The sequence below is a fragment of the Cardiocondyla obscurior genome, linkage group LG21, assembly GCF_019399895.1.
Source record: "Cardiocondyla obscurior isolate alpha-2009 linkage group LG21, Cobs3.1, whole genome shotgun sequence".
In the NCBI taxonomy this organism is placed as follows: Eukaryota; Metazoa; Arthropoda; class Insecta; order Hymenoptera; family Formicidae; genus Cardiocondyla; species Cardiocondyla obscurior.
Window position 1 is genome coordinate 4,348,041 of NC_091884.1, and position 17,500 is coordinate 4,365,540.

At 53.8% G+C, this 17,500-nt stretch overlaps 2 non-coding genes and 1 pseudogene across 2 annotated transcripts; all 3 read left to right on the forward strand.

Annotated features, from left to right (window-relative positions):
* Window positions 1–6,812: 6,812 nt before the first annotated feature.
* On the forward strand, window positions 6,813–8,733 carry LOC139110790 (small subunit ribosomal RNA). Its single transcript, XR_011547049.1, has one exon. It is a non-coding gene; the product is annotated as a small subunit ribosomal RNA (ribosomal RNA).
* A 1,207-nt stretch (window positions 8,734–9,940) lies between these two features.
* Window positions 9,941–10,095, forward strand: LOC139110849 (5.8S ribosomal RNA). The gene has a single exon (XR_011547087.1). It is a non-coding gene; the product is annotated as a 5.8S ribosomal RNA (ribosomal RNA).
* Window positions 10,096–11,482: 1,387 nt separating this feature from the next.
* LOC139110828 (large subunit ribosomal RNA) overlaps window positions 11,483–17,500 on the forward strand; it is a 9,751-nt pseudogene continuing 3,733 nt past the window's right edge.

The following is a 17,500-nucleotide window of genomic DNA, read 5'->3' on the forward strand; positions in this document are numbered from 1 at the left end:
CGCTAGGACCGCGCGGAAGTAACTCCGAGCCGAAAGCAACACGAGGCTCGCGTACTTTGACGGTCGGACCGCTCGGAAGTAACTACGTGCAGAATGCAACACAAAACTCGTAAACTTAGCCGCTCGTCGGCCGAAATTACGAAGAGCTCAAGAAAATAACACGAGATTTAAGAACATAGACGATCGCCAGCAGAGAGCTCGAAAAACAGCACAAAACGCGAAAATTTAACTTTTACGAGAAAATAGCTAAGATAGCTTAAAAAACAATACGGAGAACAAAAAGTTGATTGCCCGAAACGTTCGGAAGCAGCCCCGAGCAGTAGTAACACAGGGCTCGCGGACTTTGTTGTCCGAACCGCTCGAAAGTAGCTACGAGCCGAAAGCAACACGAGGCTCGCGTACTTTGCCGCTAGGACCGCGCGGAAGTAACTCCGAGCCGAAAGCAACACGAGGCTCGCGTACTTTGCCGCTAGGACCGCGCGGAAGTAACTCCGAGCCGAAAGCAACACGAGGCTCGCGTACTTTGCCGATCGGACCGCGCGGAAGTAACTCCGAGCCGAAAGCAACACGAGGCTCGCGTACTTTGTCGCTAGGACCGCGCGGAAGTAACTCCGAGCCGAAAGCAACACGAGGCTCGCGTACTTTGACGGTCGGACCGCTCGGAAGTAACTACGTGCAGAAAGCAACACAAAACTCGTAAACTTAGCCGCTCGTCGGCCGAAATTACGAAGAGCTCAAGAAAATAACACGAGATTTAAGAACATAGACGATCGCCAGCAGAGAGCTCGAAAAACAGCACAAAACGCGAAAATTTAACTTTTACGAGAAAATAGCTAAGATAGCTTAAAAAAACAATACGGAGAACAAAAGGTTGATTGCCCGAAACGTTCGGAAGCAGCCCCGAGCAGTAGTAACACAGGGCTCGCGGACTTTGTTGTCCGAACCGCTCGAAAGTAGCTACAAGCCGAAAGCAACACGAGGCTCGCGTACTTTGCCGCTAGGACCGCGCGGAAGTAACTCCGAGCCGAAAGCAACACGAGGCTCGCGTACTTTGCCGATCGGACCGCGCGGAAGTAACTCCGAGCCGAAAGCAACACGAGGCTCGCGTACTTTGCCGCTAGAACCGCGCGGAAGTAACTCCGAGCCGAAAGCAACACGAGGCTCGCGTACTTTGCCGCTAGGACCGCGCGGAAGTAACTCCGAGCCGAAAGCAACACGAGGCTCGCGTACTTTGCCGATCGGACCGCGCGGAAGTAACTCCGAGCCGAAAGCAACACGAGGCTCGCGTACTTTGCCGCTAGGACCGCGCGGAAGTAACTCCGAGCCGAAAGCAACACGAGGCTCGCGTACTTTGCCGATCGGACCGCGCGGAAGTAACTCCGAGCCGAAAGCAACACGAGGCTCGCGTACTTTGCCGCTAGGACCGCGCGGAAGTAACTCCGAGCCGAAAGCAACACGAGGCTCGCGTACTTTGCCGATCGGACCGCGCGGAAGTAACTCCGAGCCGAAAGCAACACGAGGCTCGCGTACTTTGCCGCTAGGACCGCGCGGAAGTAACTCCGAGCCGAAAGCAACACGAGGCTCGCGTACTTTGACGGTCGGACCGCGCGGAAGTAACTCCGAGCAGAAAGCAACACGAAACTCGTAAACTTTGCCGCTCGTCGGCCGAAGTAACGAAGAGCTCAAGAAAATAACACGAGATTTAAGAACATAGACGATCGCCAGCAGAGAGCTCGAAAAACAGCACAAAACGCGAAAATTTAACTTTTACGAGAAAATAGCTAAGATAGCTTAAAAAAACAATACGGAGAACAAAAGGTTGATTGCCCGAAACGTTCGGAAGCAGCCCCGAGCCGTAGCAACACAGGCTCGCGGACTTTGCCGTCGGACCGCGCGGAAGTAACTACGAGCCGAAAGCAACACGAGGCTCGCGTACTTTGCCGCTAGGACCGCGCGGAAGTAACTCCGAGCCGAAAGCAACACGAGGCTCGCGTACTTTGCCGATCGGACCGCGCGGAAGTAACTCCGAGCCGAAAGCAACACGAGGCTCGCGTACTTTGCCGCTAGGACCGCGCGGAAGTAACTCCGAGCCGAAAGCAACACGAGGCTCGCGTACTTTGCCGCTAGGACCGCGCGGAAGTAACTGCAAGCCGAAAGCAACACGAGGCTCGCGTACTTTGCCGATCGGACCGCGCGGAAGTAACTCCGAGCCGAAAGCAACACGAGGCTCGCGTACTTTGCCGCTAGGACCGCGCGGAAGTAACTCCGAGCCGAAAGCAACACGAGGCTCGCGTACTTTGCCGCTAGGACCGCGCGGAAGTAACTCCGAGCCGAAAGCAACACGAGGCTCGCGTACTTTGCCGATCGGACCGCGCGGAAGTAACTCCGAGCCGAAAGCAACACGAGGCTCGCGTACTTTGTCGCTAGGACCGCGCGGAAGTAACTCCGAGCCGAAAGCAACACGAGGCTCGCGTACTTTGACGGTCGGACCGCTCGGAAGTAACTACGTGCAGAAAGCAACACAAAACTCGTAAACTTAGCCGCTCGTCGGCCGAAATTACGAAGAGCTCAAGAAAATAACACGAGATTTAAGAACATAGACGATCGCCAGCAGAGAGCTCGAAAAACAGCACAAAACGCGAAAATTTAACTTTTACGAGAAAATAGCTAAGATAGCTTAAAAAAACAATACGGAGAACAAAAGGTTGATTGCCCGAAACGTTCGGAAGCAGCCCCGAGCAGTAGTAACACAGGGCTCGCGGACTTTGTTGTCCGAACCGCTCGAAAGTAGCTACAAGCCGAAAGCAACACGAGGCTCGCGTACTTTGCCGCTAGGACCGCGCGGAAGTAACTCCGAGCCGAAAGCAACACGAGGCTCGCGTACTTTGCCGATCGGACCGCGCGGAAGTAACTGCGAGCCGAAAGCAACACGAGGCTCGCGTACTTTGCCGCTAGGACCGCGCGGAAGTAACTCCGAGCCGAAAGCAACACGAGGCTCGCGTACTTTGCCGCTAGGACCGCGCGGAAGTAACTCTGAGCCGAAAGCAACACGAGGCTCGCGTACTTTGCCGATCGGACCGCGCGGAAGTAACTCCGACCCGAAAGCAACACGAGGCTCGCGTACTTTGCCGCTAGGACCGCGCGGAAGTAACTCCGAGCCGAAAGCAACACGAGGCTCGCGTACTTTGCCGATCGGACCGCGCGGAAGTAACTCCGACCCGAAAGCAACACGAGGCTCGCGTACTTTGCCGCTAGGACCGCGCGGAAGTAACTCCGAGCCGAAAGCAACACGAGGCTCGCGGACTTTGACGGTCGGACCGCTCGGAAGTAACTCCGAGCCGAAAGCAACACGAGGCTCGCGTACTTTGCCGATCGGACCGCGCGGAAGTAACTCCGAGCCGAAAGCAACACGAGGCTCGCGTACTTTGTCGCTAGGACCGCGCGGAAGTAACTCCGAGCCGAAAGCAACACGAGGCTCGCGTACTTTGCCGCTAGGACCGCGCGGAAGTAACTCCGAGCCGAAAGCAACACGAGGCTCGCGTACTTTGCCGCTAGGACCGCGCGGAAGTAACTCCGAGCCGAAAGCAACACGAGGCTCGCGTACTTTGCCGATCGGACCGCGCGGAAGTAACTCCGAGCCGAAAGCAACACGAGGCTCGCGTACTTTGCCGCTAGGACCGCGCGGAAGTAACTCCGAGCCGAAAGCAACACGAGGCTCGCGTACTTTGCCGCTAGGACCGCGCGGAAGTAACTCCAAGCCGAAAGCAACACGAGGCTCGCGTACTTTGCCGATCGGACCGCGCGGAAGTAACTCCGACCCGAAAGCAACACGAGGCTCGCGTACTTTGCCGCTAGGACCGCGCGGAAGTAACTCCGAGCCGAAAGCAACACGAGGCTCGCGGACTTTGACGGTCGGACCGCTCGGAAGTAACTACGTGGTAAAAGCAACACGAGGCTCGCGTACTTTGCCGATCAAACCGCTCGGAAGTAACTACGTTCCAAAAGCAACACGAGGCTCGCGAACTTTGACGGTCGGACCGCTCGGAAGTAACTACGTGGTAAAAGCAACACGAGGCTCGCGGACTTCGCTGCGGCTAAGTCCGCGCGGCGTCGAAATTTCACCGCCGGCGCCCATATACCGCCGTGCGTTAGACCGTGCGTCGCCGACCGCCCGGCCGCTCGGTTCGGTACTGTAAGAGGTGTCGTCGCTGCGGCGACTCGTGCACAACACGGTGCATGCGAGCTCTCGGTCTGGTCGTACCGTAGCGTTACGGCGTATGTATAACCGAGCTCGGCGAAGCACTGCGGTGCGTACAAAAGTGTCGTTCGCACTAGAACGCTTTTTGAGAGAATTTAGCTTCGCGCTTACTACGAGAACTTTGGTTCTCTTTTTGAGATCTTTCGGGCGTCTTGCCGACATTCGGCCAAATGTGCGCCAAGCTCTCGGCGATCGTTTCGAGGCCGGATAGCGAAGGAATTGGTGAATACGTGACGAAGAAATTTTGTATCTCGAGGACTCTGCCGTTCGTGCGGTCCGTACGTACCTCCGAGCCGTAAAACAACACGGAGCTCGAGATCTTTGACGCGGAGGTAACTACCGTGCGCCGCAGCGGCTAAGTCCGCGCGGCGTCGAAATTTCACCGCCGGCGCCCATATACCGCCGTGCGTTAGACCGTGCGTCGCCGACCGCCCGGCCGCTCGGTTCGGTACTGTAAGAGGTGTCGTCGCTGCGGCGACTCGTGCACAACACGGTGCATGCGAGCTCGCGGTCTGGTCGTACCGTAGCGTTACGGCGTATGTATAACCGAGCTCGGCGAAGCACTGCGGTGCGTACAAAAGTGTCGTTCGCACTAGAACGCTTTTTGAGAGAATTTAGCTTCGCGCTTACTACGAGAACTTTGGTTCTCTTTTGAGATCTTTCGGGCGTCTTGCCGACATTCGGCCAAATGTGCGCCAAGCTCTCGGCGATCGTTTCGAGGCCGGATAGCGAAGGAATTGGTGAATACTTGACGAAGAAATTTTGTATCTCGAGGACTCTGCCGTTCGTGCGGTCCGTACGTACCTCCGAGCCGTAAAACAACACGGAGCTCGAGATCTTTGACGCGGAGGTAACTACCGTGCGCCGCAGCGGCTAAGTCCGCGCGGCGTCGAAATTTCACCGCCGGCGCCCATATACCGCCGTGCGTTAGACCGTGCGTCGCCGACCGCCCGGCCGCTCGGTTCGGTACTGTAAGAGGTGTCGTCGCTGAGGCGACTCGTGCACAACACGATGCATGCGAGCTCTAGGTCTGGTCGTACCGTAGCGTTACGGCGTATGTATAACCGAGCTCGGCGAAGCACTGCGGTGCGTACGAAAGTGTCTTTCGCTCGAGAGAGATTTTTAAAGTGTTTTGCACTGCGCTGAGTGCGAGAATTTCGGTTCTCTTTTTCGAGAGCGTTCGGGCGTCTTGCCGACATTCGGCCAATTGTGCGCCAAGCTCTCGGCGATCGTTTCGAGGCCGGATAGCGAAGGAATTGGTGAATACTTGACGAAGAAATTTTGTATCTCGAGGACTCTGCCGTTCGTGCGGTCCGTACGTACCTCCGAGCCGTAAAACAACACGGAGCTCGAGATCTTTGACGCGGAGGTAACTACCGTGCGCCGCAGCGGCTAAGTCCGCGCGGCGTCGAAATTTCACCGCCGGCGCCCATATACCGCCGTGCGTTAGACCGTGCGTCGCCGACCGCCCGGCCGCTCGGTTCGGTACTGTAAGAGGTGTTGTCGCTGCGGCGACTCGTGCACAACACGATGCATGCGAGCTCTCGGTCTGGTCGTACCGTAGCGTTACGGCGTATGTATAACCGAGCTCGACGAAGCACTGCGGTGCGTACAAAAGTGTCGTTCGCACTAGAACGCTTTTTGAGAGAATTTAGCCTCGCGCTTACTACGAGAACTTTGGTTCTCTTTTGAGATCGTTCGGGCGTGTTGCCGACATTCGGCCAAATGTGCGCCGGGCTCGGCGATCGTTTCGACACCAAAGTCGAAAATCGAAGGCGTTGGTAAATCCGAGCCGAAACGATACGGAGCTCGAGTACTTTGCCGTTCGAGCTGTCCGTGGGTAACTACTTGCCGAAAGCAACACGAGGCTCGAGGACTTTGCGTAAATAACTACGTACGACGCAGCGGCTAAGTCCTCGAGGCGTCGAAATTTCGCAGGTTTCGCCCATATACCGCCGTGCGTTAGACCGTGCGTCGCCGACCGCCCGGCCGCCCGGTTCGGTACTATAAGACACAGCATTGCCACGAGTCGGTGTCGAGAGACCGAATGGCTCATATGTGGCGCGCACTTACGTGTTGGACGCGCGATCGTCCCTCGCTTCCGAGCAAGCGTGCGGACGTATCGTTGCGCTTACCGAACATCAACTCCACGGATACGAGAGTGTCGGTTTCGGCGAGATCTTTGACGATGTCGCCGTTCCCGCTTACTTGTACGCCGTAGCGAAATAATTTTCAACCGGTGCCTCGGTGTTCTCACCGCTGGCACCGTTGAACGAACAGTGCTCCACGACGTCTCAGATCGGATCGGTCTAGCGTCAGGGCTAAGCGGCCTTACAAGCCGCTGTTATGGGTGAATGAGAACAAAATTTGATCTTTCATACCGTTAAGGTATATATAAATACGAAAAGCGTGTCCGTCGACCGGCTCGAAAAGTTCCGGCGGCATTAACGACACACGAAACGCGCACGGCTCTTCCTCGCGGAGTGTCCGTAGCAGCGTAGCGTTGTCTTTCGCGTTGCTCCACCGCGAGTAACCGCGATCGCACACACGAAGCTCCCTGGTTGATCCTGCCAGTAGTCATATGCTTGTCTCAAAGATTAAGCCATGCATGTCTCAGTGCATGCCGAATTAAGGTGAAACCGCGAATGGCTCATTAAATCAGTTATGGTTCATTAGATTGTACCCACATTTACTTGGATAACTGTGGTAATTCTAGAGCTAATACATGCAAAACAGAGTCCCGACCAGTGATGGAAGGGACGCTTTTATTAGATCAAAACCAATCGGTGGCGTGCGGATCTCCGTGCGTCCACCGTTTATTTTGGCGACTCTGAATAACTTTGTGCTGATCGTACGGTCCTAGCACCGGCGACGCATCTTTCAAATGTCTGCCTTATCAACTGTCGATGGTAGGTTCTGCGCCTACCATGGTTGTAACGGGTAACGGGGAATCAGGGTTCGATTCCGGAGAGGGAGCCTGAGAAACGGCTACCACATCCAAGGAAGGCAGCAGGCGCGCAAATTACCCACTCCCGGCACGGGGAGGTAGTGACGAAAAATAACGATACGGGACTCATCCGAGGCCCCGTAATCGGAATGAGTACACTTTAAATCCTTTAACGAGGATCCATTGAGGGCAAGTCTGGTGCCAGCAGCCGCGGTAATTCCAGCTCCAATAGCGTATATTAAAGTTGTTGCGGTTAAAAAGCTCGTAGTTGAATCTGTGTCGCACACCGTCGGTTCACCGCTCGCGGTGTTTAACTGGCGTGATGTGGGACGTCCTACCGGTGGGCTTAGCCCCGCGAGGGGCCGCCCAAACTAATATCCCGTCGCGGTGCTCTTTACTGAGTGTCGAGTCGGGCCGGTACGTTTACTTTGAACAAATTAGAGTGCTTAAAGCAGGCTATCCTCGCCTGAATACTGCGTGCATGGAATAATGGAATAGGACCTCGGTTCTATTTTGTTGGTTTTCGGAACCCCGAGGTAATGATTAATAGGGACAGATGGGGGCATTCGTATTGCGACGTTAGAGGTGAAATTTTTGGATCGTCGCAAGACGGACAGAAGCGAAAGCATTTGCCAAAAATGTTTTCATTAATCAAGAACGAAAGTTAGAGGTTCGAAGGCGATCAGATACCGCCCTAGTTCTAACCATAAACGATGCCAGCTAGCGATCCGCCGAAGTTCCTCCGATGACTCGGCGGGCAGCTTCCGGGAAACCAAAGCTTTTGGGTTCCGGGGAAAGTATGGTTGCAAAGCTGAAACTTAAAGGAATTGACGGAAGGGCACCACCAGGAGTGGAGCCTGCGGCTTAATTTGACTCAACACGGGAAACCTCACCAGGCCCAGACACCGGAAGGATTGACAGATTGATAGCTCTTTCTTGATTCGGTGGGTGGTGGTGCATGGCCGTTCTTAGTTGGTGGAGCGATTTGTCTGGTTAATTCCGATAACGAACGAGACTCTAGCCTGCTAAATAGGCGTACCTTATGGTATTTCGAAGGCCCCCGGCTTCGGCCGGCGGGTTTTTACTACCAACGTACAAACAAATCTTCTTAGAGGGACAGGCGGCTTCTAGCCGCACGAGATTGAGCAATAACAGGTCTGTGATGCCCTTAGATGTTCTGGGCCGCACGCGCGCTACACTGAAGGAATCAGCGTGTGTTCCCTGGCCGAAAGGCCCGGGTAACCCGCTGAACCTCCTTCGTGCTAGGGATTGGGGCTTGCAATTGTTCCCCATGAACGAGGAATTCCCAGTAAGCGCGAGTCATAAGCTCGCGTTGATTACGTCCCTGCCCTTTGTACACACCGCCCGTCGCTACTACCGATTGAATGATTTAGTGAGGTCTTCGGACTGGTGCGCGGCAATGCGTCGGCATTGCCGATGTTGCCGGGAAGATGACCAAACTTGATCATTTAGAGGAAGTAAAAGTCGTAACAAGGTTTCCGTAGGTGAACCTGCGGAAGGATCATTAACGTTCCGGAGGTCCTGCTGCTCTGTGTGCACCGTTCTCGTGACGAGCGCGCAGCGGCCGGCGACTGCATGGACGAGGAACCGTACGCGCGCACGGTAACGTTTACTACGTTGCCTGCCGCGATACGGGGCAGACAAGTTAGAACACGACTCTGCGAGTTGTGTCGAGAGTGGCTGAAGGGGCGCAAAATCTAATCGCACGCGAGACATCGCGTCTTCCGAGTCCGCGCCGCCTTCCCACTCCTCGTCGGAGCGTCCGTCGCGAGACGCGACGCTTCGCTCGAGCAAAATTGCGAGATCGAGAGGAGAGAATAGTTTATGCGACGCAACGACCGCGTGCGCGCTCACACGCCGCCAACGGTGGCGTGCTGCGGTGTGCGCCGCATTCGTCGCCGTCGTATAAGAGAGGATTGTCGGTCGGGACGAGTGTGTCGAGATCTCGAGAGCTCAAAGCGAGAGAGGACCCCGGGCATATTGTGGAGAAGAAGAGAGATTCGAGAGTTGTACGCATTGCCGTATTACGCTCTTTGCATTCTCTCTCTCTCGTTTCCTGCGGAGATTCTCCGACTCTCTGTCTCTCGCGCGCTTCGAACGACCTGTTGCGCGGACCACCGCGCTCAGCGCGCCCCTTAGCCGGGGCTAGCGCGGCCGGTTGGTCTCGTTGTGCGAATCCAGGAGGAGCGCGAAGGTGCATCTATATGCGCGCCCGCTCGCGGATCAGGATCGGTGAGAAGGAGACTACGGAGGCGCGCTCGCGCGCTGCCTCTATCTCCGCGATTCGGACGCGTTGCGGTGCGCGCGAATGCGCCGCGTACCGGTGGTAACCTATGCTGCCGCGTCGTCGTGCGCGCCGGGCGAGGAGTGGAGAGTGCGACGATTCTCGCCGCTGCTCTTCCTCCGGTCCCGCGCGCGCGCGATCGCGCGCGCTGAAGGGTTCGTCGAATATGCTAGTCATTTTCGACCCCGATGGTTTTTCAAAGAGTTCCGCCCCGGCTCCCGCTTCGCGAGAGACGCAACCTCTTGGTTTTCGCACCGCGCCGACAACCGACGTCTCCCTCTCTCCATTATTGTGCCGTCGCCCCCGTAACAGGGGCGGCGGTCCGCGCGTGCTCGGACGCGCGGCCAGGCTGATCGAAGGGCCAAAACGAAGAAGACGCACATTGTTGTCTATTCCTTGATAGAGCGTACTTGGTGCGCGAAGGAACGATTACCCTGAACGGTGGATCACTTGGCTCGTGGGTCGATGAAGAACGCAGCTAATTGCGCGTCAACTTGTGAACTGCAGGACACATGAACATCGACATTTCGAACGCACATTGCGGTCCACGGATACAATTCCCGGACCACGCCTGGCTGAGGGTCGTTTTATCGAAGACAAACTGCTTGCGCGCGCCGTTTCGACGGCCGCGTACGAGCGATTCGTTGGACGTTCGCCCGATCGCGGCGGCCGGCGAGAGAGTTATACCCGCATCCACGAGAAAAGAGAAGAGAAGCGAGGAGTCGTCGATGACGCCTTCCCCGGGGTATCAGGCACACTACGCACGCTATCCACGCGGCGAGTTGCTGGATTCCATCAGGGTTTTACGAAGGCTCTCGCGCTCTCTGCGCGCTCTCTCTCTATACTCGCGGAACGGCGGCGTACTCTCGCGCCCCCGTTGGGCGTCGTCCGAAATAACGAGGTTTGAGGGTCGAACGAATGAACGACGACCGACCGAAAGATGCGATCGAGAATCGCAGAGAGACGCACGCACGCACACACGCACGGGAGGGAAGGACGTGCGCGGTGGTGATAAACGTGGCGAGCTCTTGCAAGGAGTTTATACGTTATACGTATATACGCGCCGAACGAAAAAGAGTAGATCTGCCTCTCGCGCGCCGCCGCCCGGAGTGAAACAAGCCGACAATTCGTTCGCGCTTGTACTCCCGGAAGGTGGCCTGTGTGCCGCTTGCGGCGCGCGCGGGATCCAAGGCTGATCCACGGAGAAGTAGTTCATAAGGAGCGCGGAGAACCGAGTTTGAGTTTTCCTCTCCTTCTTCGAATGAAGATCGGAGAGGAGAATAGAGGCCGCGAGATAATCGCGCGCCTCCTCGTTCTCCTTCTGCACAGAGCGCATATCGTCGCTTTACCGCCGCCAACGCAAAGGAAACTCGAGAGGAGGGATTTTAGAGATATATACGACGAAGCAAAGATACGAGAGAACCTGACCGTATTATAAGAGAGAGAGAGTGGTCGTCGCCGCTGCAGCTGCTGCCGGCCGCCGCCGCAGTCGCGTTGCCGACGCCACCACGACGCGCAAACCGGCCTCCGACGTTCGCGTCGGGCTGGCTGGCCAGTTGTCGTCGTGGTCGGTTGGTTGGCGCGCGCGGGCGCGCGGATCGCGGCGCGGTTGACGCAACGTCGACGAAAGACCACCACGCTCTCGCGGTTGTTCTCTATGCCTCGTTCGTTTTCTCATTTTCCCTTCGTCTCTTCTTTCAAATATTTTGCGTGCACCGATCGCCCCCTGCGCAGCAAAAGTGTGTGCGAGGTGAGAGATCGCGCGCGGTTCGACCGCGCGTGTTCCCGAGTCCACGAAAGCGCTATGTATGGTAGCAGCTCTTGACCGGGGCACGCGGCGTAGTCTAACCAAGCGCTCGCGCGCGGCGTTTCGCCGCGTTGCGTTTCTCTTTTCTCTCGCGTCGTCGTCGTCGTCGTCTCGCCTTCTTCGTATTATATATATATAGTACAGCCTCACGACAATTTCTTTTGACGACCTCAGAGCAGGCGAGATCACCCGCTGAATTTAAGCATATTATTAAGCGGAGGAAAAGAAACTAACCAGGATTTCCTTAGTAGCGGCGAGCGAACAGGAAAGAGCCCAGCACCGAATCCCGCGGTTCCGCCGCAGGGAAATGTGGTGTTTGGGAGGGTCCGCTTATCCCGAGGTGCCGCGTCGCGTCCAAGTCCATCTTGAATGGGGCCACTTACCCGCAGAGGGTGCCAGGCCCGTAGCGACCGGTGCGCGTCTCGGGAGGATCTCTCCTTAGAGTCGGGTTGCTTGAGAGTGCAGCTCTAAGTGGGTGGTAAACTCCATCTAAGGCTAAATACGACCACGAGACCGATAGCGAACAAGTACCGTGAGGGAAAGTTGAAAAGAACTTTGAAGAGAGAGTTCAAGAGTACGTGAAACCGTTCAGGGGTAAACCTAAGAAACCCAAAGATCGAACGGGAGATTCATCGTCAGCGACGCTGGCTTCGCGTCGGTGGGCGATGCCCCGCGGGGCCTCACGGCTCGCGCGCGGGCACGCTGCCGCGCGCCGATGTCCGGCGTTTTCGTCGTCGTGCACTTCTCCCCTAGTAGAACGTCGCGACCCGCTGGGTGTCGGTCTACGGCCCGGTGCGGTGTCTGACGCGTCGCCGGTAACACGGCACGCCGTCAAACCCTCGGTCGCCCGGCCGGCTGCCCGGCGGTACACGCAAGGTATCAGGCCGCAGCTCACACACGCGGGAGTGCGTCGAGGCCGTCGCAAGCGCGCGCCACGGTACACGGAGGCTTACGGACCTAGCGCCGTCACCGGTCCTGGCCCGCTGTTGGTCGTACGGTTAACCTTCGACAGGCCTGCAAACGTTCCCTGGGGCAACTCGGGGGACCGATACCGGTCGGCGACGCTACTGCTTTGGGTACTCTTAGGACCCGTCTTGAAACACGGACCAAGGAGTCTAACATGTACGCGAGTCATTGGGATCAGCGATACCTAAAGGCGTAATGAAAGTGAAGGTCGGCCCTGGTTGTCGACCGAGGGAGGATGGGCCGCGTCGCGATGCGGCTCCGCACTCCCGGGGCGTCTCGTTCTCATTGCGAGAAGAGGCGCACCCAGAGCGTACACGTTGGGACCCGAAAGATGGTGAACTATGCCTGGTCAGGACGAAGTCAGGGGAAACCCTGATGGAGGTCCGTAGCGATTCTGACGTGCAAATCGATCGTCGGAACTGGGTATAGGGGCGAAAGACTAATCGAACCATCTAGTAGCTGGTTCCCTCCGAAGTTTCCCTCAGGATAGCTGGCACTCGGCCGTTCCGCACGGAACGCGCGCGAGTCTCATCTGGTAAAGCGAATGATTAGAGGCCTTGGGGCCGAAACGACCTCAACCTATTCTCAAACTTTAAATGGGTGAGATCTCTGGCTTTCTTGAACTATGAAGCCACGAGCATCTCGGATCAGAGTGCCAAGTGGGCCATTTTTGGTAAGCAGAACTGGCGCTGTGGGATGAACCAAACGCAGAGTTAAGGCGCCCAACTCGACGCTCATGGGACACCATGAAAGGCGTTGGTTGCTTAAGACAGCAGGACGGTGGCCATGGAAGTCGGAATCCGCTAAGGAGTGTAACAACTCACCTGCCGAAGCAACTAGCCCTGAAAATGGATGGCGCTGAAGCGTCGAGCCTATACTCTGCCGTCAGCGGCAAGTGGGGCGGCCGTGGGCAGGGCGTGGGTAACTCCTCGCCCGGAGCTTACAGGCCGCCACGAAGCCCTGACGAGTAGGAGGGTCGCGACGGTGTGCGCAGAAGGGTCTGGGCGCGAGCCTGCCTGGAGCCGCCGTCGGTGCAGATCTTGGTGGTAGTAGCAAATACTCCAGCGAGGCCCTGGAGGACTGACGTGGAGAAGGGTTTCGTGTGAACAGCCGTTGCACACGAGTCAGTCGATCCTAAGCCCTAGGAGAAATCCTATGTCAATGACGGCGTACGATACTCTCGTTGTCGCAGAAAAGTCTCGCGCACACAAAAAGCGCGCGCACACGCGAGTGTGCCGTCGCGCGCGGTGAGTGAACTTTTGACACACGCCCGTCGGGCGAAAGGGAATCCGGTTCCTATTCCGGAACCCGGCAGCGGAACCGCATACAATTCGGGCCCTCGTAAGAGTGTTCGTCGGGGTAACCCAAAATGACCTGGAGACGCCGTCGGGAGATCCGGGAAGAGTTTTCTTTTCTGTATAAGCGTTCGAGTTCCCTGGAAACCTCTAGCAGGGAGATAGGGTTTGAACGCGAAGAGCACCGCAGTTGCGGCGGTGTCCGGATCTTCCCCTCGGACCTTGAAAATCCAGGAGAGGGCCACGTGGAGGTGTCGCGCCGGTTCGTACCCATATCCGCAGCAGGTCTCCAAGGTAAAGAGCCTCTAGTCGATAGACTAATGTAGGTAAGGGAAGTCGGCAAATTGGATCCGTAACTTCGAATAAGGATTGGCTCTGAGGAGCGGGGCGTGTCGGGCTTGGTCGGGAAGCGGGTCTGGCTGACGTGCCGGGCCTGGGCGAGGTGAACTATCGGCGTTCTCGCGCCGGTTCAGGGATCCGAGCTCGGTCCCGTGCCTTGGCCTCCCGCGGATCTTCCTTGCTGCGAGGCTTCCGTGGCGGCGCGAGCCGTCGTGGTCGTCCTCTTCGGCCGCCATTCAACGCTCAGCTCAGAACTGGCACGGACTAGGGTAATCCGACTGTCTAATTAAAACAAAGCATTGCGATGGCCCTCGCGGGTGTTGACGCAATGTGATTTCTGCCCAGTGCTCTGAATGTCAACGTGAAGAAATTCAAGCAAGCGCGGGTAAACGGCGGGAGTAACTATGACTCTCTTAAGGCGACGGACGTGTGTCACATCGCTCCCGAGTTAGTGCCGATTAATTGTGATTGCAAGTGGCCTAGAAAGACAAGTTGGTGATCCGCGAGTAGTGTTTCGCACGGGCTTTTCGTTGATATATGCCACGTCTTTGGCGGTTGTGTGGTTTGTCAAATATCGGCGACGGAAGTTGTTTACGGGCTAGGTATATGGACGGATTTCGTTTGCCCGTGGTGACATTTAGATTTACTGTGACATAAAAATAATACGAAATTAATGATTGTGCGAGATTTCCACTGCATGGGATGCTTTTCAACATCAAAATCCGTTAAGATTGGGCCGATAAAAGTCGATTTACATCTATATACGGCAGTGTACACGAGCACGTGTGTCGGCCATATTGGCCCGGTCGGGTGTGTTCGAAAACGCGAATTGAACGCATTTTTAAAACGGTTTAAAAGAACAGACCGGAGAAATAAAAAGAACAGACCGAAAAAAATTAAAAATACACACCAAACGACTACAAACAATACCGGGTGTCCAAAAATTAATTTTAACGGATGATTAAAAGAACATACTTGACAATAAAAGGAACAAACCGAAGTGTTGCTAAAAATCGAAACAGCGATATTGTTGGACTTGTAAATTTTTTTTCTATGAGGATTTAGACTGCTTTTGATTAGTTATTATATACCGGGTGACAATAAAACAGAGTCAAATTATAAAAACTAAGTGTTGCAAAATAAAATCAAGCTGCGGTATTTCTGAACTTGAGAGTTACCCTGTGATAATTAAGACCATTTCTCATCAATTATTATATACCGGGTGACAATAAAATAAGGCTAAATCATTAAAATTAAATATGAGTCAGGAAGAACCGCGTGCTTTGGAGCAACAAGTTAATGAGATGGAGATCGATCCTGGGGGAGTGCCTAACACCCCCGTAGCGAGAGCTATGTCCGATTTTCGTTTTCGTTCAGGTAGCGACTCGGTAGTTGTACAGCAGGGATTGCGAGGAGCGAAACGACTGGCAACATCCCCTTTGGAGGGAAAAGAAATAAAAGATTTATCCCCGATAACAGATGTGGATCTACAGAAGATGAAAGATGATTTAGATAGCCATGACTATAATTTTGCCTCGATAAACGCTGTCAGCAAAGAATCAGCAACCAAAAAGAAGGAACTTGAGTTGATTATGGCAGCTTATAGAAGAGCAATTAATAAACTGACAATGGCTTACCTAACAATGAAGGCAGAAAGAGACACCACATTGCGCATATGGGGAATGATTAAAACGGAAGTACAAAAATCAAACGCGAAAGAAGAAGCGGAATCAATAAAAGAAATGACAAAAACGACTATTAGAGAAGCATTAACGGAATGGCAACACGAAGAGACATGCACAACGATGGGACCAACAGGGAGCTACGCTAATGCGGTTAAGGTAAACAAGGAAGCGCAAGGAGGAGCCACATGGGCAACAAAACGAAACATGGAACCAAGGCAACAAACAGAAACAATCGAAGTAGCACCCACAAGAGAAAACGAAAAGGATTACGCTGATGCAACGGCAACAAAACAAGCGGTATTAAAGACAATTAAACCAGATGAAATGGGCATTAAAATCGATCGCCTGATAAGAGGACGAAACAAGACGATTAAAATAGTAGCACCTAAAGGAGAATTGAACAAAATGAAGCAGGCACTAACCAACGCAGGGATGGAAATTAAAACGTTCGATAACATGAATCCCAGACTAATAATAAGAGACATACCGACTACTACAAACAAGGAAGAAGCTATGCAATGCTTAATGAAGCAGAATTTGGAAGGAGTCGCGGACGACGAAATTAAAATGGTATATTTTTATCCACCGGAGAAAAGAAAAAGCACAAATATGATAATTGAAGTAACACCGGAAATCAGAAGACGCCTATTAGCCCGGGGCCGCATATATATGGGATGGTCATCATGTAGGATAATGGACCATATTCGAGTAACCCAATGCTACAAATGTTTAGCGATAGGACACATTGCGAAAGTATGCAGAGCGGAGAAGGACATCTGTGGTCACTGTGCAGGAGATCACGAATCAAGGGCATGCAATAAAAAGGAAACATTAAAATGTCACAACTGTACAAAGGCAAAGTTAACGGAACTGGATCATTCGGCATTTGACACAAATAAGTGCGCGATACTAAAACGCAAAATAAACGAAAGAGTAAATATGATTCATTATTAGGCACTGATCATAAATAAAGCCATAGTTTAAAACACTAGCAAAGGGGGAGGTTTGTCGCCTGCCGGAGCCTGAGAGCACCCCCTTTGCGATGAATCCCGGCCGCAAAATCAACATATAATGCGATAGCAAATTAACGACATACATTATACGCGGTGGGTGGGTTAGCAACCCCCCCACTGTGTCCTCGAAAGAGGAATTTCATTGGTGCTACTTCTACAAATAATGAAACATATGTACGGGGAGGTACCTCGGAGCCTCCCCCCAATGAAAACTCGACTCGTGGAAATCCCCAAGAAAGGAATATCAATACACCGATTGAACAAAATGTGGTCATCATGGAATACGTCTGCCCTCATTGTATGCGATCTTTTAACTCAAAAATTGGGCTGGGACTTCATAAGAAAAGCCAGCATCGAGAAGAATATAATGAAGAAATTCAGTTGGCAAGAACTAAACCAAGATGGAACGACGAAGAAATCGAGATGATGGCGTATGAAGAAGCACAAATCTCAAGCAATATAATAGCGATAAATAAGCACTTAAAAATAAAAATGGAAACAACAAGGTCTATTGAGGCAATAAAAGGAATACGAAAACGACGAGAATACAAAGAAGCGGTTATAAAATATAGAGAAGAAATACAAAATAACATAAGTGAAGAAACAGATATAATACAAGAGAGAGAATATGTACAAAACGGAAACCAAAATTTGGAGAAAGAACCAAACCACATAAGCGACGAAAATAAAAGTTTGCCCTTAGAGTGGCTAAATAAAAAGATTGATGACATCATCCCAGAGATGAATGGAGGCATTTGGATACGGTCAGCAATTAGGCGTTTGCAAGAAGGACAATCACCATGGCACTATATAAATCAGTGGTGGCTTAATACATTTCCAGACCTAGGCACGGGAAAAACGGAAAGAACTAAAAGAAATATCAGG